Source organism: Lampris incognitus, chromosome 7 (assembly GCF_029633865.1).
Source record: "Lampris incognitus isolate fLamInc1 chromosome 7, fLamInc1.hap2, whole genome shotgun sequence".
Taxonomy (NCBI): Eukaryota; Metazoa; Chordata; class Actinopteri; order Lampriformes; family Lampridae; genus Lampris; species Lampris incognitus.
The window spans coordinates 12,781,964-12,803,621 of NC_079217.1; positions in this window are offsets into that span (position 1 = coordinate 12,781,964).

The following is a 21,658-nucleotide window of genomic DNA, read 5'->3' on the forward strand; positions in this document are numbered from 1 at the left end:
GAAAAGACCAGTGCAGGCTGTGATAGACTAAAAAAATGTAAAAAAAAAAAAATAATGTCCTCTACTCACTCATATTCCTGTTTTGTCATTATTTAGTTTGCAGGCAAATCATTCAGCAGCGTTGCCCTTTTTGTTTTATTTGACTTCATAAAAGTGACTTGATGCCATTTTTTAAGTGTAGATGGACCTTTCAGCCAATTATTTTGCTGGAATGAACGATTAGCTCTCTAAACAGATTCCTCCAGCTATTCCCAGCAAGGAGTATTGAAGGTCATCCATCTGTCTGGCTCCATTTATCCTGTGCTTTGTTGTTGAGTTGCTTTTCCAATATGTGAGTAGAGTCATTCTGTTCAATACACCGCCTGCCCCAGCACTACTGCTCGGCACAGTGATAAATCACAACACAGAGAAACAGAACTTTATTTGCATTCAGCTTCCATGCACTTTTTAAGCCACCGTTTTGGAATTGAAAATTTTCCCCCTTCGAGTGTGCTATCTCTCTCTCTCTCTCTCTCTCTCTCTCTCTCTCTCTCTTCAGTAAAAGGCTATGATCTCAGAGCTCTGAGTCATCTACCTTATTTTTCTTGGAAAATCTGATTCGGTCACTTGCAGGTCACTGTGCTCCCATTCCAGTTGCTAAAAATCCAGGGGGGGAAACATTTCTAGTTCAGAGTAGCTGTCTCGCAATGTAGCGAAAATATTAGAAAGCACATGGTCATTTATGTCACCATAAGTTATGGTGATTACGGTGGGGTGAGTAAAGTGAGGAGAGAAGCCAGGGGAGGCCCAGGGGATGCAACCCCGCCACCATTTTGGAAGATAAACAGCAGGGCATGTGGCAGGATGTCAACTGCCTCCCTCCTGGCACTGCAGGCTTGGAAAGGAATCTATCACATCAGAGAGGCCATAGCCTCTAGCACCACATCACATGCTCCAGACTGCCCTTTCTACAGACACACACACACACACACACACACACACACACACACACACACACACACACACACACACACACACACACACGAGTGTGTGCCCACTCAAGGGCTTGCCCCCTCTACTTGATTGCTCTTGGTGGTGGAGAGGATATATAGACTCTCTGTGACAGTGGCACTCTGTTGTCCACCAGGAGATAGAGTTCAGCCCTTCCAACCTGCCTCTGTGTAGACTGCTGGCCTTCATCAAGCCTTGTGCGCTGTGACCTTCATGTCTTACATGCTGAGGCAGAATGCCGAGCGATCAAGGAAAATAACTTCAATCTCGCCTAATGTGGGGGCGGATTTATAGCAGGCTTAAATGACGCTTAGAAGTTTTCTTTATTTTCTGTCTCCAGATGAATTAGTGACAATTGAGTATTCATCTGGGAGTCAAATGAGTCAACACTGTCTTCAGTTTAGTGCCAGACTAATCTGCTTTGCTTGATCCTGTTCTGAAAATGAGTGACAGAGCGCTGATGAAGCCTTTACAAATGCAGCGCCTGGGCCAGTCGTTCTGAGACAACGACTTCCGAGACTCAGTCGGAGGGATTGTTCCCCCTTCACTGCATTAAGCGCTGAGGTCACATGAAGTCGCTGACTCTCTTTTTATCCAGTTTTTTTCCTACATTATCATAATCAAGGGCAGAAGCGTGAGGATTTATATCACAAAGCGAAAATAAAAACTATTTCTTGTGTTTTTTTATCACTGCTGTATTGGCTTAAGTTGGAAGAGCTGTCCAGGTTTAATGACATGTGGTCATTAGCACCAGTTTGGTAGGATGCTGTTTTCTTCATTTAAAGCTACTGTAACTTCACATCAACAAACAGCATATTATTACTTTGATTCTTGTAACACACAAGTGTGTCCAACCGATCAGCAGGGGGTTTGGCAATCGAGATCTGTTGTTAAAAAGACAAGAAGCTTTCTGGTTAATCATAATCCCAACTCTGTCACCAAAGGGCAGCGTTGTAGTCAAGACTGTCTTATTTGAAACCAAGACAAGACCAAGGCCCTTACCAACCAAGACCAAGAAAAAACCAAGACTAGAATACGAGATCAAGTTCGATATCGCACACAATTTTTACAATTGTAGAGGTATAGTTTAGCAATATTGGAGTGGTTTGAAAATCTGAACCAGATTATAGTCGACAGGCCTGGCCACAGAAATGACTGGGCCCCTGAAAAGATCCAGTGAATGCCCCCTGCCACCACCCCCAAATCTGCTTAACTCATATCAACACATGCTCGTGTTCTCTCTCTAATACTAATGAACGAATGAATGAATGCCTTTATTTTTCATTGCACAGCTTTACAACGAAATTAAGTGCAACTCCCCAGTGGTACAAAACAACAATTAAAAAAATATATACAAATAGTCAAAATACAAATAGACACACATTACTCAGTAATGGGGGCTACATAGGTACACACACACACACACACACACATGCCATGACAGACTTTGAAACACTTAAACACACCAAGGTCAACAAAGATCTGCTACACTTACACTACACCCTTCTTCGTAGAAAATGCAATTTCATATCTTGTGGCTTCATCTTTGCCTCTTATACAGCTATCTTCCTTGTCTGACTGGGTGCGTTGTCCTTTGTGTCTTTAAAGTACATCTGTTTCGCCAGTTCACAGTCAATGGCAAGTATTGCCATTATCATTGCTTATATTATAGTATTTAAGATGAACATGATTATTGCTGGCCTCCATGCCCCCCCTGATGAGCGGTCCTGATAGTAGATGTCCCAGACATTGAGCAACAATGGCAAGCATCAACCGGAAGAGGAAGTGGCCGAGGAGAAGCGGGAAAACACATTTCCGGTGTCCGTGATTAATGTCGTAACTTGTAGTATAAGTTAAAGAAATACTCGTGACGATACAATAAAGTGGCGACGAGGACCGACGGCATCCGCGTGTATCCTGCACTCGGTTGGAAGGAGGATTTCAAGCCGGACTGTTATTTTTGGACCCTTTCTGCTGCGACTGTTGGACACCAGCAAGAAAGCTAATTAGCTTCATCGTCGGGAGGACGATATGTGGCAGTGAAGGAGGAGTCGTGAGTACACACGGGGGTCTCAGGATGGGGGGGGGGACACAACCCCCCCCTTCCTGAGAAAAATATGATACCCCCCCCCGAATACTTCGCCCCTGGTTTCAGCACTTCTTTTGGTGGCCCCCTCAGGAGTTGCGCTTGAGAAAATGTCCTGTAATTGCCCCCTCCAAAGTTGATATCAGATGTTCGCCCCTGGAGTACACTAAAACTAATGGGAGCGGGTGCAACGGCCAGTAACTTGCTAACAAAGCTAAACCGATGGGGGTGGTCGGTAACATTAGCCCTTATGATGAGAATACAGAGCAGTGGCGCTCCTATAGAGAGCGGTTTGATTGCCTTGTCCAAGCAAACGGCGTTGAAAGAGACAAGCTTGTGCTGACGTTTTTGAGCGTAGTGGGTCCAAAGACATGTAGGTCAGGTGAGTCGGCCGCATTGAATTCTCCCTAGGTGTGTGTGTGTGTGTGTGTGTGTGTGTGCGCGCGCACGGGGTGCCTCCCCTCCTGCCGCCCATTGACTGCTGGGATAGGCTCCAGCATCCCAGCATTGACTGAAAGACAGTCGGCTCCACCGCCATAACTTAGTGCTCTTCAACCAGTCATTGTATGGTGAGTTACAAGGCAGAAAGTACATGGGAGCCAATCAGACTAAAAGTGTGATTATAAGCCTATGTCATGACATATTCATAAAAGGCAAACTTCTAAAGTTTCAGTAAGATTGCAGCGGGGATTCTGACATTTTGGCTTAGCGGGCCTTCTAGTAATACACATTGTTCGGTCACAAGTTAATACAGTCGCTGACACCCCCCTGCCCATTGTTGCTGTTTAATGCTCCGCTGTTCTTTGCGCTATTAGATACATCTGCTGGGCCGTTTGCGGGGAGAGGCATTTTGTGAGGAATTGATTTGATTCTTGGAATAATCATTCCAGGCTTCCCTGAAAAATAGTCAATACAGTGGGGCAGTAATGAGTATGACTGTGAGCGTGCAGGATTGCAATAGCTGTTTGTTCTGTTTCAGCAACATGCATGGCCCATGATTGCTTCTGGCACACACGTACCTTCCTTGTAACGTCTAATGAGGCATCCTGCACCACTGTGGCAGTCTACTTCATCTCCCCACCATGGCTGCGTTGTCTGAGAAGAAACCGTGTCAGGAGGTTGGAGGTGTGAGCCATAGTCTCCCATCTGCTCAGGTGTGAGAACGGGGCTTTAACCAGAGCTCAGATGTCACTGATGAATTACAACAACGCCTCATGAAATAGTTTTTTATTTCACTTTCACTTACTCCCGCTTGTCATTGCAGTGACATGCTTTGTCAATACAATGCAATTCTGTTCGTACCGCTATAGCTGCCGCCTTGCCTCTGAGGATTTTCTTTTCTCTCTCTTTTCCCCCCCAAAAATAAAATAGTCCACCAAGCAGTTTTGAAATATGAATAAGTGGTCGTAGGTCTGAAAAACTGACAGCTTCTCCCCCGTTGCTTGAAAGCAGTCGATGGAGTCTAAAATGAGTTTCTTTATGATTAAAAGAGTAAGGGAGCGTTTTGCCGGTTGTCATCGCGCTGTTCTGTTTACGTTGGCATGTTGAAAGGTAAAGTATTGTTATAAAAATGTATTACCACCCGTCATTAAAATGGGGATTATGTAAATAAGCTCTGATATGGGAATCAACATGGCCGGGACAGAGAGCCAGAGATGCCAGGAAGAGTTGGCTCGAAGGCTCTCGCCCAGAGCCAAGTGTCTCTGGCTCCAGCAATAGAGAACATGTGTCGGTCGCCATGATGGAGTTACTTTGCATTTTCACTCCTGACAGTCTTCATCATCCATTTGGAAATAACAGAGGTAATTCGGGGATATGCCAGTGCAACGATAAATAGGTAGCCATTAACTGACCGGGAGAAAGCTTTTTTTTTTCTTCTTCTCTTTTTATTCTACAAATTGAGCGCAATGGTCAGTTTTGAAGAACCGTAACAATACAAATCAGTTGAGCAGTGACCTTAGCCATGTGTGCAAATTCCTTTTTTATTCAAATCAGACTCGAGATGTTGCATTCTGACACACACACACACACACACACACAAGAGCAATGGGGGAGGATGAGACACATTCATTAGCAGCATATTCTATTGAGAAATAGTTCCTGTTTTGTCTCTGGGCCCGTTGTAATTAATCTACCATGCTTGTTATTTCAGGAAGAAATCTGAGCCTCAAAGATAAGCCAGCCTCAGACTCCCTTTTTAGACAAAGCAAGGGAAAATTTAAATGAATAGTCGGTCAGACCCAGCTGTATTAGCCAATTGAAATAGAAAAATTCAGCATTTTACAATAACATTAAATGGCGTTCTTTTAAAACTGTCGGCTCAGTGAGTGAGCTGCACCTGCACATTAGCTATGTCTGCCCACATCCACACACAATAAAGATGGACGTCATCCTGAGCAGGCACCACCAGGCGATGCTTTAATATTCCTGCCACGAGAAGGAAGCTTCATAAGAGACATCAGCATCTCTGAGAGCGCGGTTGTCCAGGGAAGCAACGCTCCACAGGGATGGAGATAATGGCCATATTGCCTCCAGCTGTACCAAGGGAGGGAATGAGTGTTGCCTGAGGCCTTTACCAGGGGAGGAGGGGGTGTGCACACCATTTTTCATGGCTCTACTGTAAGACTGTCTTTGACACCCCTAAATAGAAAAGGAAAGAAGTGATGAAAGAAAATCCTGTTGATAATTATTCGCAGAACAAGTAACGGGAACGTTATTTCCCATCAAACGATGAGTGGCTGGCGGCAGTTGTGCACATGTGCTGGTTTGGTAATTAAATGGTAGAAATTATTCAAAGACCCACCTGACTTCCATGCTCGGCTGTTTAGCCTTGGATTCAATGACACTGCTGACATTGCTCTGTCTGCCAAAGGGTGGCTGTATGTATGGCGGTGTTAAACGAGAGCAACGATGACTTTGATTCCCTGAGTATCCATAATTAAACTGAAGATCATCCCTAGGGTTAAATATATATCAGACAGGATGAGTCAGGCTATGGTGCCATGGAACAACATCAAATGGTGCCCTTGACTGTTAGCACTTTGTCCTGAAGAGTAAGGCCCATAATATCTCAGAGTACCACTGGGCAGTAGAGAGTATAATACAGGGTAAATAGCGTTCACCCTGTGGAGACTGCACGGACAAAAGGACTATTTTTCCTTTTATGGTCATTCTGTTGGGGAATTTTTGTTCTTAATTCGAAATGGCCAGAGTTGTGCGATTTAGAGCATTTGACTAATTTCATTGCAACGTGTCGGTTTGTCAGTGTGATTTAAGTCAAGTCAATTTTATTTGTGTAGCCCAATATCACAGATTATAAACTTGCCTCAAGGGGCTTTACAGCAACACAATATCCTGTCCTTAGACCCTCGCATCAGATAAGGAACACTTCCCTAAAAAAAAACCCCCATTAACAGGGAAAATAAAGCCAAAAGGAACCATCGCATTTTCATGTTATTTCTCTTAACTTCCTCGTTTCATTTGTTCTAGCCACAGTTATGTCACTATGCATATGTTGGCTTCATGTAGGATATTTACAGCTTGTATTTGCTTGTATGTACAGGTTAATGTTTACCTCTGTTTGGCCGCATTAATATGGAAGCACGCACCAGGCTATCGCTTTTACATCCTCTCAACAGAAAGCAGAATAACGGGGTCTAGTTCATGTTTAGTTTTTATTGATGGCTCCAAAAAACTGCCCACGCATGCTGTGAGGGATGAAGTAGAGGTGACTGTAAGAAATGGCTCTCACTTAAGCTTTAAGACACATATGCCGTAGGAAAAGATACTTCTCCGACAGCATTTGCAGTAGTATCAAGCCAAAAAAAAAAAGAGATGGGTCCATTGTCCATCTTGCTCTTTCTGGTGGCCCAGTGTGCACCATGGGGAGTAGAGACATGATCATATTTGTAGGGCAACAGCTGCCACCCTGCTTTATTGAAGTTGTTTGGCTGCAGGGAGATTTGTTAGTATTCACTCCCATCACTGATAATCTGATGCCCATTTCTGACAGAGCAGTATAATGATGATAATTCTTGAGACTGTCAGCTTATCCCTGAGTGCTCCAGTAGACCAGTTAATTTGAGAGTTAGGGTTGCTACCCTCATACAATAGGAATGTTCATAGTGTGTGCGTGATTGTATGGATATTTTTGACTCAGCCAGAGGATTTAAGTAGTGAAAGGGGTTGGACTGGCTCACACACCCCAGCTCTGCCGATGCATGTGATCATCATGAGCTTTTTTTTTTATTTCAAAAAAGGTCTCTCTCTCTCTCTCTCTCTCTCTCTCTCTCTCTCTCTCTCTCTCTCTCTCTCTCTCTCCGTATCTTTTTTTTTTTTAACATTTTTCCAAGCTTTCTATCTGTTGCATATTTCATTTATGGTGACAAGCTGGATTTTGTCTGAATCAATTGACCCAAAAACTAGCCTGCAAGAATATGTCACTTTTATCATCAGGTTTAGGAACAACCTGGTGAACAGGCTGACCAAATCATTATTGTCTTTTATCTCACTCTTAGAAATCCACCAGAGGTCTCATCTACTCCCACTGTCTTTTTAGATATGAAGCACCACACGCATTGGTTTCTTTTTTTTTCTTTTTCTTTTTGGGATTTCTTTCCCTCTTTTTCTCCCCAATTATACTCGGCCAATTACCCCACTCTTCCGAGCCATCCCGGTCACTGCTCCACCGCCTCTGCTGATCTGGGGAGGGCTCCAGACTACCACATGCCTCCTCCGATACATGTGGAGTTGCCAGCTGCTTCTTTTCACCTGACAGGAGTTTCACCAGGGGGACGTAGCGCATGGGAGGATCACGCTATTCCTGCAGTTCCCCCTCCCCCCCGAACTGGCGCCTGGGCTGACCAGAGAAGGCGCTTGTGCGGTGATCAGGTCACATACCCACATCCGGCTTCCCACCCGCAGACACGGCCAATTGTGTCTGTAGGGACGCCTGACCAAGCCGGAGGTAACACGGGGATTCGATCCGTCGATCCCGTGTTGGTAGGCAATGAAATAGGCCGCTACGCTACCCAGACACCCATGCACTGGTTTCTAACTCATTCACTCACGAACTGATTATATTTAGTCTTTCCTTTAGCTGTACCCTCTGCAGAGATTCGGGAAGAGGAGGAGGTTGCGACACCTCAGAAAAATATTTGTGAGTGAGTGCATCTATAAATATATGCTTTTTTAAGATGTTAAAGATTTGCACCTTTTAATTAGCAATAATTAGAATCCTCACTGGTAAGAAAAGTGGCGAAACATATTTTTACTGCAACTCCACCATTATTCTCTCTTCGCTTCTCCCTCAGATTCTATCACTTGGAGTTGCCACGCGGTTTCAGTTGAAGTATGATTTCACAGAAATACCATTGACAGCGATGTAAGCAAGCTGCTCTTTCATCTTTAACATGCCCGGATAAATCAATATTTTGATAACACTTTTTAAGTGTTTCTGATGTGGCAACCCGCTTTTCTGGGTCATTGGCTAACTACAGACCTGATTTAGATGAGCCAACTTTAGCTCTGTTGAACCTGTGCAAAGGCATCTATTTTACTATGTAAGTCAGTCACATAACATTTATGGTTTGTGTTTTTGACACGATGTGTCGTTTTCTTTTTGCCAAATGTTGCTTTTTCTAGTTTTGTTATATTTCATTCTTTATATCTACTACTACTACTACTAGTAGTAGCGGATCACAACGCCACAGCGGATCATCCGTTTCCATTTCTTCCTGTCTTCTGCGTCTTCCTCTGTCACACCAGCCACCTGCTTGTCTTCCCTCACCACATCCATAAACCTCCTCTTTGGCCTTCCTCTTCTCCTCTTCCCTGGCAGCTCCATATTCAGCATCCTTCTCCCAATATACTCAGCATCTCTCCTCCACACATGTCCAAGCCATCTCAATCTTGCTTTTCATTCTTTATATCTATTTTCCTTATTTGAACTAGAGACGTTCACAAGTCATCGCATGCATGTTCAAATGAAATCTGAAGACTTTGAGGTCTAGTTCAAGTTAAGTCTGAAGTCTCCGAGGGACTGAGTCTGAGTCAAGCTTGAAGGTCTTTACTCCCGCCCATTTCTCCTGCATCCAACATGTTGACTACAAGAGCTGTTTGTTTGCTTACCTTCAATAATCTACCCAGACCTTGATGTGTGCCCTTGTTTGGAGATGATCAGTGTTATTTGGTTCACCTGTGAGTGGTCATAATGTTTTGGCTGATCAGTGTATAGATAGATATATTTCTAACTAGGAGCAGATTTTCACTATGTAATCCCAAGAGAAGTGAGTTGCTGCAGCAAGACAACAGTGGGGGTGTTTGTTAGAAAATGAAAAAAAAAAAGGTCTATCACTGCATTGACTGAATGTACTGGGAATGTGTTTTCATAATGGAAAGCACTTTTAAGTACTTTCCAAAATATTCGGAACTCTTTAGTGCCAAAAAAGAGCTCTTGGATATCATTTGGCAAGTGCTACTGCCCCGAAGGATTACATTGCAGCTTGGTGTGCAGCAGTCAGCGGATGTTAGCGTGCTCAATATTGAATCAATTTAAAAGATTCTGCTACATCTCTCAGTTTGAATCCTAACAATGGGAACATAGGGCATTGGGTAAAAAAAAAAAATGCTGGCGTTAAAGTTAGTTGTTTTTTTCCCTTTGGCAATGCAGCATTGTGTCATATTCTCCTTGTATGTCCTAATTTATTATCAAATAAGACACAACAGGCTGTTGAATTTCTAGAAATAGCCATATTGTCATTTAGGGTGAACCATTCAGGAGTTTTGAGACTTGACTCAAACTTGTGACCAAAGATTGAGCGACTTTGACAAGAGCCAAAATGTTATGGCCAGATGACTTGGTCAGAGCATCTCTGAAATGGCAAGGCTTGCTGGGGTGCTCCCAGTCATCAGTGATGAGTGGTCTGAGGAGGGACAAACCACAAATTGGCAACAGGGTGTTAGGCGCCCAAGGCTCATCAATGCGTGAGGGCAACGAAGGCTATCCCGTCTGGTCTGAACCGACAGAAGGTCTACTTTGGCACAAGTCACAGAAAATTTTAATGATAGTTACGGGAGTAATATGTCTCAACACACAGTGCGTCACCCCCTACTACATATGGGCTCCATAGCTGCAGACCAGTCACAGTGCTCATGATGACCCCTGCCCAATGTCAAAAGCGCCTACATTTGGCACGCAAGCGTCAGAACTGGACTTTGGAGCAGTGAAAGAAGGTCGCCTGGTCCAGTGAGTCCCGTTTCCTTTTAGATCAGGTGGATGGCTGTATACGTGTGCACCGTTTACCTGGGGAAGTGATGGCACCAGGATGCACTAAGGGAAGACGACAAGCTGGTGGAAGGAGTGTGATGCTGTGGGCAATGTTCTGCTGGGACACCCTGGGTCTGGCCATTCATGTGGATGTCAGTTTGACATGTACTACTTACAAAAACATTGCAGACAAGATACACCGCTTCATGGCAATGGTATGCTCTGACGACAGCTGCCTCTTAACATGCCTTGCCATACTATACACATTGTTCAGGAATGGATTGAGGAACATGGAAGTTTTCAAGATGTTGTCCTGGTGTCCAGATTCTCCAGATCTCAATCCGATTGAGCATCTGTGGGATGTGCTGGATGGACATGTCCAATCCACCTCGCAACTTACAGAGCTTGAAAGATCTGCTGCTAATGGTTTGGTGCCAGATACCACAGGACACCTTCAGGGGTCTTGTAGAGTCCATGCCTCTGCAGGTCGGCACTGTTTTGGCGGCACATGGAGGACCAACAGCATATTAGGCAGGTGGTCATAATGTTTTGACTCAATGGTCTCTCTCTCTTGCGCACGCTCGAGAGAGAGAGAGAGAGAGAGAGAGAGAGAGAGAGAGAGAGAGAGAGAGAGAGAGAGAGAGAGAGAGAGAGAGAGAGAGAGAGAGAGAGAGAGAGAGAGAGAGAGAGAGAGAGAGAGAGAGAGAGAGAGAGAGAGAGAGAGAGAGAGAGAGAGAGAGAGAGAGAGAGAGAGAGAGAGAGAGAGAGAGAGAGAGAGAGAGAGAGAGAGAGAGAGAGAGAGAGAGAATATTCCATGACTGATATTGTGGCTAAGGCTCTTTAGACTGTTCATGTGGACTGTATCCCCAAAGGGACGCTCCCCTGCATGTTGAACTGATTGCTTCATTATGACATTTACAGAGATCCCCTGGAAATGGTGCTTTAGTGACCTTCACAATGCTCTCACTTAACCAGCAAGTTGGCAGACTGACTATGTAGCATCTGGACAAGGTGATTGTTCAGTGAGAGAACACAGGGAAGAGCTGCACCAAGTGTCACCACTTCTCCCCCTTGTGTCAGCTCAGCTCCTTTGAGAAATGGCTCCAAGATGTCAATAAGCTCTTTCAGCTGGCTAAATTCTCTGGGTAATAGGCACAGCTCTTTATGTCCTTGGGACCCCAGGAGAGTGTTGAGTCTTTAACCTTCCAGATGAGTGACTGCTTCTACAAACCGCAATGTAGAATTTCATGAGACTGAAGGGATACTGCGATTTGCTCCATATTCTGCCTCAAATGCTTCCTTCAGTCCACAGGTAGAGTGAAATAGGCTGCAAAATTAAGCCACCTTAGCCAGTGGGCTGTTTAATATGTTTGTCTCCTCTTGCCCATCTTGAGCAACTAGCTGTAGCGTATGTGCAAATCATTGCAGGCGCTTAGTTGGCAATTGCTGGGAATAGATTCCACATCAGCCTGATAATTGTTCTCCCGTCCTCCCATGCGGTGGGTTTTTTTTTTAGGTCGTCTTCCTCGCTCTCAATTGAGGCTACCATGGGGAAACATTAGAGTGAAGACCTTTTTCATATTCACAGTATTATCACAGATAATGTAGTCTGGCGTACGCTTTATTTCAAAGTTGACAAATATGTGTTTGGATTTGTCCCTTTATCCAGTTTAAGGCCCTGTAAATCTGTCACACCTTAAAATAAGACTACTCTCAAGCTCCATGAAATGGACCATCAATCCTAAAAAGCCATGCATGCAGGGCGTCCGGGTGGCGTGGCGGTCTATTCCATTGCCTACCAACACGGGGATTGCTGGTTCGAATCCCTGTGTTACCTCTGGCTTGGTCGGGTGTACCTACAGACACAATTGGCTGTCTGTGGGTGGGAAGGCGGATGTGGGTATGTGTCCTGGTCGCTGCACTAGCGCCTCCTCTGGTCGGTCGGGGCGCCTGTTCGAGGGGGGGGGGGACTGGGGGGAATAGCATGATCCTCCCACGTGCTACGTCCCCCAGGTGAAACTCCTCACTGTCAGGTGAAAAGAGGCGGCTGGGGACTCCACATGTATTGGAGGAGGCATGTGGTAGTCTGCAGCCCTCCCCGGATCAGCAGAGGGGGTGGGCGGTGACCGGGATGGCTCGGAAGAGTGGGGTAATTGGCCAAGTACAATTGGGGGGGGGAATCCATGTAAAAAAAAAAAAAGAAGCTATGCATGCTCATATTAGACCAAACACCACCCTGTTACAGCCAGAAAAGCTGTGCCATTAGGATGTGTTCCAAGTTCTGTCTAATAAAATGCACGTGCTGCTGTTTTGTGCCCCATTCTTTACATGGACCAATCCTTTTGTCAGGCCCAGTAAGCCGAACTGTTGTTGAAGCCATGCTGCACATGGCATTGCATCAAAATCAAAAGTGTTTTGACTTTTCTGAGTGGAAACTGGACAACTCTTTACATATTCCTGCAGTGTGAATTGGTCAAATACACTTGTCAATAGCCAATGAAAACTGAGCTTGACAGAAGAGGAAGGAGGAAAAAAAATACATAGAAAGGGAGGTAGAGTCAGCAAAAAAGCATGAGATGTAAGCATTGAGTATACTGGAACACAAGAGTTGGAGAAACAGCCGGTGGAGCAATGGCAAGTACACGAGTGCCTCCATATTGGCAGCTTGAAAATGTCTCACAACAGCGCCAGCAAAGAAAGGAGCCGAGTTATTATTACGTCTTATTTTCAGAAACTCACAGCGGTCACATCTTGTAATATGTTTGATTAAGAGGACTAGTCAGAAATCATGCTTTCTATTAAGTTAAAATGACTTTGTTTTGCACATTTGCAAATGAGATTTCCACATTGGTCTCTGGAATACATGTGTACCAAACATAATTGGACAGCAGCGCAAAAAGCATGCTGCTCTCACAAGTTGTGGAAGTTTGCAGATGGTTGGGATGTACTGTGTCAACGGCAAAAACTTGTTCCAAATCAAAGTGGATTTTGCCCTGAGACACAAGATTAAAGAAATTCCGTTAGACTCGACTGTGAGCTTTCCCTTTCCAAAAAGGAGATGTGTCGGGGGAGTTTTGAAGGTGATGGACTCTGTTGAAACCCAGCAAGAAGATTTTCAAATAAGTACAAATAAGTAGTACATTTCTCAATACCGAAGTGATCGGGTTAGATTTTTCTCTGAGCGATTCTGACAATAACATTTTAACGACGACGAGGTTAAAAGAAAAATGAACCTACCGTTTAAGATTGAAACTGTGGACAGAATGATCTTGGCCCACGGTTGGGTTTCAACCAGCTACAAATTAAGGCCGACCCCCCCCCCCCCCCCAATTGTGGAGAGGAGGAAATTGTGCCTAAAATCAGCCCAGTTAGCGCCTCCAGTGTGCCAGGCCTAAGATCAGAATGTGCAGTATGTGGTGTTTTCTTTGTCTGCTATTATTTGAACTATGTTGGGGCCTATCTCAAGCATTTGACACGTAACTGTTTAGAAGTGAATGAGTTTCAATTGGAGTCTCAAGTCAACCTATGTAAAACTTGAATGTGATTTGAATGCGAGTGGAGTGCCCAACTCTTATATCTACACAAGTTCATCACTTTTCATTTTACATTTTGTTCTGCCAGACTGCACATAGTAGTGCAGACATGCAGCCTATGAGACTGCAGGTCCCTTATTTAGTGACTGCATGAGTGACTGACATTGAAACACGCATGTGCAAAAGGCCAGAATTACACCAGTAGGGGGAGTGGTATACACACACACACACACACACACACACACACACACACACACACACACACACACACACACACACACACACACAGGAGAGGGTTGTTGGGTTACCTTACACTCGTCTAACACCTGTGCCCCCACAGGAAATGAGTGGTGTCTTATGATCCCACCACCATTCCAGCCAGTGTTGCTTTTCAAAGCGGAAGCAAAGTAGAGAAAATCATACCCAGTCAAAGAGGAAGGAAATCATATCCAGGATCTCTGATGAAACTGAACACAACACGGTGGTTATAAAAAAAAGCAAGTGGATGACAAGTTGAATGTAGGTTTTTGGACGTTTTACAAAGAAAAGACAACCCCGATGCTTGTCTCGATGTGGTGATAGATTCTGGGCAAGTGATATTCTAGGAAAACGTGACTGACTTGTAAATGCCGGCCTAGCTGTTGTTGTTGAAGACAATAACGAGGTGAGTGTTGTATGGGTAAGATAATCCCTGACACCACATCATCCAGGTCATCCTATCCCTGCTATCGAGCCAAGTGTAACTTTCAAGATGTCGGGCTAAGGGTCCATAAGAAACATAGAAATGTAGGAAAACTGGTGCTCTTGTTGTTGCACTCTCTTAATTTGAAGAGGAATCGATGAGATGAAAAGTGATATTAGATACATGTTGTGTAGTTAGTTATGGAGGATACGAAAGTGGTGTGCTTGGCTGAGTCACTGGTATGAGTTTAAGCAGCCTTGTGCTTAACGGCCCCAGAGGAGGAGAGCATCTGAGCTGCGCTCATGATACAGTCCACTGCAACCACAGCTCCTCTCCTCCGTCCGTCTCCCCAATATTAGGTAACATCCGTCCGTTATGAGTCATTGGTTCTTTTCAGAGCGTCGGGACTCATCCCTCCTGCCTCTTTCTAACGCTCGATTCGATTTGATGATTTACATGGAAGGATACTGGCTCCCCTCAACAGTTTTGTCGAGATGCGAAACAAATCGTGGACCTCACTCGTTCCTTCACATACTCAGTCAGCTAGTCTGCCTCTATAGGGGTAACAAAGGAACAACAGTAAAAAGTAAAACGATAGCGGGTCTGGTCTCTAAAGTGAATGTGTTCGGTGAGGCCCGAGACTGCTGGAAATGAAAACAAAAGAAATTCCGAAAAAACGTTCAAAAATTTTGAGCACAACATAAAGACATACAAGTATTACTGTGAGCTGTTTTCTGCTCTTTAGGGAGAGAGGGCCTCATGCCTCCTGAACACACACACAGAATAAGGCCGCGTGTCCACCAGAGACCCATTTAAAAGACATGTTGCTAGCACCAGGGGTTAGCAACTAAGTACTTTAATACCATTGTAGGAAAACCTCATGCTGAGTGCCGGGAGGAGATGGTTGATGGAAGTTGCTGGGCAATAAGATAGTTTTTTTACGACAAACTAGATAGCGCTCCTGATTTCTTTTTTTGTGATACACTTGGAAGTTGCACAGCCAATTTCTTTGTGATGCTGTTAGCTGTTGTATTTTTTAGTTTTATGTGCGTGCCCGCGTGTGTATTTTTATAGTTCCATATATGTACTGGCATATATATATATGAATATATGTGTGTGTGTGGTGTGTGCTTGTGGGCCCTGTGATGGCCTGGCAGCCTGTCCGGGGTGTTTCCCCGCCTGCTGCCCAATGACTGCTGGGATAGGCTCCAGCATCCCCGTGACCCTGAGAGCAGGATAAGCGGTTTGGATAATGGATGGAATGGAGATATATATATATATATATATATATATATATATATATATATATATATATATATATATTAAGATAGATGTAGGAAAAAAACTTGAATACATTTCAGTATAAGCTTGTTTCATGCGTCACACATTCATCAGCTGCCAATGTGATTAAACAGAAAGACAGACAGTCAATAAATACTACGTCGCCCCGCATCACGCCAGTGGTCAGCAACCAATGAGAGGATAGAAAACATTTGAAATATTATCTATTCTCTATGTATCCTCTCATTGGTCGCTGACCACTGTAACTAGGGGTGTGACGCGGGGCAACGTAGTATTTATTGACTGTGTGTTTTTCTTCGTGTGTTTCCTTTCTGACTAGACCAAGCTAGAAAGACTAGCTTGGTCTTTCTAATCAGAAAGGCACGAACTGATGAAGCCTCTTGGATGAGAGGTGAAACGTCTTCACGGATATATACCAAGTCCAGTTGCGTTTGATTCAATTCCTTTGGATAACCATGACCTGGATGAATGAGAACATTCACAGACACGTTTTTCTTTGTTGTTTAATCACATTGGCAGCTGGTGAGTGTGTGATGCACGAAACAAGCTTGTGCTGAAATGTATTAAAGGTTTTTTTTCTACATCTATCTTAATATTCAGCTCCTTATTTGTTGAGCACTTGTATCAACGCTATTGATGGTTTCCGGGGGAAAAACGCTATATATATAGCGTTTTTTGTGTGTGTATATATACTTTTTTTATACTACATATATATATATATGTGTGTGTGTAGTGAATAGAATTAAACAATTGAACAATTGTGTCACAGGCTATTCACAGAATCAGCGAGCAGCAGAGGAAACTTTTGAAACACTTGTCTTTATGCATGTTGAATAATCCAGATAAGGAAATCACAGAAAGTTGAATCAGTTCATCTGGACACAGCATTTATTAAGAGATCACTCATCCAAATGATTAGTGTGTGAGTACATCTGTCACCGTCTTCCAATGCTGTGATCGCAACCATCCCAACAATCCTCTGTGAATCATACATGTGGCCATTGTAACTCTAGTTAATGGTCACGTCAATTTGCATATGAAATAGATAGTTGGTTTCGGTCGTTATGCCACTGTATTGCTTATGATGGTGGGGATACCTGCAGTCAGTTGAGACTGAAGAGGTCACTAATGCCCCTTTTCCACTACATGGTACCAGTACCACTACATGGTACCGCAACTCGACTCCACTCGCTTCTGTGTCGTTTTCCATTACCGTAACAGTACCCCCTCAGTGTAACTGGTCATCATAGCGATGCTATGTTTTTAATTTCAAAATGTACTTTTAAGATGGCTCCGCTTCGGTATTTAAAAATGCCGGGTGATGCCGGTGCATTGATGACCCAGTGATGCAAAATGACGCAGTGATGCGTTTCTCTGACCAATCAGAGGTCTGCATTGATTTTGGGTACCCGCTCCAGTTGTTTTGGAACCTCGACAAAGCTGGTACCAGAAAAGTGGTAACAGTTACCAAAATGCCGGTACTTTACAGTAATGGAAAACGGAAAAAGGGCGAGTTGAGCCGGTACCATGTAGTGGAAAAGGGGCATTAGATGAGTGATGAAACGTTTCTGTCTCAATAAACGTTGTGTCCAGATGAGCTGATTCACCTTTCTGTGATTTTGAAACACCCGAGAGGAGAGATATAAAGTAGAGTAGTTGTCCCCTGCACAAAACTTTGTCATGCATAGTACCGGACTATGCTGATATAGAAGTTGATGGTGTGTCCCCTCAGTGTAATGTTCCTCTGACTGAATAACATTCATTAGTTCCCTCCTCACTTTTGAGCCCTGCCCAGATGCCTGTGCAAGAGTATTTCTGTCAAGCCACGCTGGTGGTGTCAGAAATAATGGCATTGTAGGTGTACAGGGAAGAAAAGTGCAATGAGAGCACTTTCTCTCTGCATAGGAGGAATAATGAAGTACATGGTCCGTGTTCCCCACGGGAAGGGAAATTTCGTTTGCACACCTGACAGACCGATACTGTTTGCATTCCATTCTCAGGAGCAGAGAACATGATTTATTTGCTCTGCTATTTTTGTCTGACCTAATTGGACGTTATTCGTATCACATCAATGACAAGTGTAAATGTAGCCAAAGTACGTCCGAGTGGAATATTATTCCTGAAAGGTGGATAGAATTAGAGGTTAAGGTTTTTTTTTTTCTGTCGAGCAATTTTAATGATGGTACGTGCTCTTTAACGGCATAACATCCCAAGCGATCAGGGACAAAACTTCAAATATAGAAAATGTAGAAATTAGTCCTATGGATTTTATTCATTGTGTAAATGTTCAGTGTACCTTAGCGGGGCCATAAGTATCTCTTCCCGTAGTTGTGAAGCAGAATTCACCAGGCGATGCATTGTTCACCCACTAATAGTGAACATGAGCTGGATTTAGACCATCTGAGACAGGTCCGTTTTAGTCCACTGGTGATGTGTTAATGCGGTAGTGCAATGTGTTCTGCCACACATGTCAACTAATCATAATAAACATGAGGTTTACTTTTGATGGCTCTGATGCTCTGAAGAGCCGTCCTTTGGCACCGTGGCCCAGTGGTTACCACTGTTGCCTCACTGCAAAAAGGTCCTGGGTTCGAACCCCAGGCTGTCCTTTCTTCCTTCCCCTTTTTCTCCCCCAATTGTACTTGGCCAATTACCCCAATCTTCCGAGCCATCCCGGTCACTGCTCCACCCCCTGTGCTGATCCGGGAAAGGCTGCAGACTACCACATGCCTCCTCCGATGCATGTGGAGTCGCCAGCTTCTTCTTTTCACCTGACAGTGAGGAGTTTCGCCAGGGGGATGTATTGCGTGGGAGGATCATACTATTCCCCCCCCCAGTTCCCCCTTCCCTCTGAACAGGCACCCCGACCGACCAGAGGAGGCGCTAGTGCAGCGACCAGGACACATACCCACATCCGGCTTCCCACCCGCAGACATGGCCAATTATGTCTGTAGGGACACTCGACCAAGCTGGAGGTAACATGGGGATTTGAACTGGCGATCCCCGTGCTGGTAGGCAATGGAATAGACTGCCACGCCACCTGGACACCAAAGCGTCCCAGGTCCTTTCTGTGTGGAGTTTGCATGTTCTCCCCGTGTCTGCGTGGGTTTCCTCCGGGTGCTCCGATTTCCTCCCGCCATCAAAAAGATATGCATGTTAGGGTTAATGCTCCTGTCTGTGTCCCTGGCCAAGGCAACGGAAAGAAGAACTGGAGATGGTCCCCAGGCGCTACAGCTGCCCACTGCTCCTACAATAGGATGGGTTATATGCAGAGGACAAAATTCATTGTAACCTGTGCAATGACAAAAATAAAGTGGCTTTCTTTCTTTTCTTCTTTCTTTAGTTTTACCACTGTTCATGCATGAAAATCTTTTTAGGTGACAGCCTGTCATCCAATGACCGTTCGCTTGAGAAACCTGACCGATCTTGTCTGTTGGCTCTGTGATAGGATGGTTATCTTGCAACAGACGTGTCAGTAACATGGTCCAGATACCGAAACTGTCCGAACTATTGGGCCGGTAGAGGGTGAGGGCTTGTAAGTCATGAAGAATATAATCGGGAGTATTATTTTTGAACTAGTGTGGGACATGAATTAAGATTTAATTTGGCTGAAAAACTGTAAATTACTACTGAAACAGTGCTGGTCTTGTAGTCGTTAGTTGGTTCTGTCATTCTGTAAATGTTGAAGGGCGACATTAGTTAGAAATGCAGAAACATGTTCTGTGGCATTTCTGATGTCTTTCAAATTGCATGAAATGGGAACTGTGTAACACTGGCTTTCCCATCATGCCGTCTGTTGTCAGCACCGTTTCTAAGTGTGAAAGTCAGTGAGTAGTTCCAGCTGGAACACTGGATGAGTCTGGATGTGTTCCCAAACAGGTAATTTCTAGTTGACAAATCCTGATGCCTCTGAAGGATTCTTGTAAATTGCTTTACGAGCTCAAGATAATGGAAATGAAATACTGAAACCTGTGATTGCAGTTGAGTTAAAAACACCATATACATTTATTTGTTAGTTTGTTATACTTATAATTTGCTACAGATGGCCTGGCAGCGTGTCCAGGGTGTCTCCCCGCCTGCTGCCCAATGATTGCTGCCCAATGATAGGCTCCAGCATCCCCACGACCCTGAGAGCAGGATAAGCGGTTCGGATAATGGATGGATGGATGAATTTATTAACAGCAAACCTTTTGGTAAAATATAACGCCTCCTGTGGTCAGGTGTGGATGAGTACTCAAGGTGTGAACACATCCAATGGATTTTGAGAACGGCAAATAATTACATTATAGGAACCTATAAAAAAATGACTTGTATTAATCACGTGATGCTGGTGTAATCAGTCCTGAGTAGGAGAGTTGGGGGTGGTGATGTGGGACATCAGCTTGATTGCAGCATTAAATTGGAACAGCAACATTGACTTCTGTGTGGTATCTGTCAAGCTTCTTTCTTTTTATTATTTTTTTTGGTCATTCTCTGTTGCTCCCAAAGCAGGAAGAAAATAAAGAAAAAAGTGTCATTTAAAAGTTACTGGAACAAGTATCTCTGACTACATCCAGACTGCAGGCCTTAAGGCTAAGTTCTTATTTTTTGGTCAGATCTGATTTCTCCCCCCCTCCCCTCCCCCATTCTTCACATTTATTTTTGAAAGTGACCCCTCTGTGCTATCAGAGGGAACAGACCTCCATCAGGAAGCAACTGGCATGCACAAACGCACAACAAAGAACATATTGCGCTTAGCAATTTTTCCAAGCACTAGCTAATTGTGCTAATTATGTGCCCTCGGCTTTCTTTTTTTTCCCGCCCTTTTTCTCCCCAATTCTACTTGGCCAATTACCCCTCTCTTCGGAGCCGTCCCAGTCGCTGCGCCACCCCCTCTGCTGATCCAGGGAGGGCTGCAGACTACCACAGGCTTCCTCCGATACATGTGGAGTCGTCAGCCGCTTCTTTTCACCTGACAGTGAGGAGTTTCACCAGGAGGACCTAGCGCGTGGGAGGATCACGCTATTCCCCCCAGTCCCCCCCCCCCGAACAGGCGCCCCGATCGACCAGAAGAGGCGCTACTGCAGCAACCAGGACACACCAAGCCGGAGTTAACACAGAGATTTGAACTGGTGATCCTTGTGTTGGTAGCAACGGAGTAGACCGCCACGCCACCCGGACACCTGACTTTCACTTTAATAGATTGCTCTCCCAAATAGATTGTAAATCGTGGACCATGATGTTTTTTAGACTTGCGTATTTGCTGCCCTGCCTGTTTCTGATCTGATCTGATGTGGTCCGGCTGCTGAACCCGACACTGCCCACTGGACTTTAGGACATGATTGAAGTCATATTCATTTTATTAGCTAAATGTTAAGAAGAGGAATTTAATTTTATGACAGTAAGCTGCTCTTTGTTAATGGTGTTACAAATATTGTGGAGGACTCTAAGATAGGACATTGGACGGGACAAGATACAGACTAAATTTGGGCATAAACAAACGGGAACTAAGACACTCAGTGGAATAATGCAATGTACAGTATTCAAAGGCGTGTTTAATAGTAACACTCAAAGGAGAGGGATGGAGAATCGGTATACTATAACATGGAAGAGATTGCACTAAGTCGGTTGTTTTGAGTTTGAGCAATGGGTATGTACGCGTAGGCACAGGGTAATAAATAAAATACCAACCTAGCTATTGAAGAGATCTCATCTAATATACAATGTGGTACACGTAACATGTACACTTGTACCTAGGCCATAGTAAAATGAAAGAAAATGAGGAATGTGATGTTATAGATTTATGCATTACTACACGT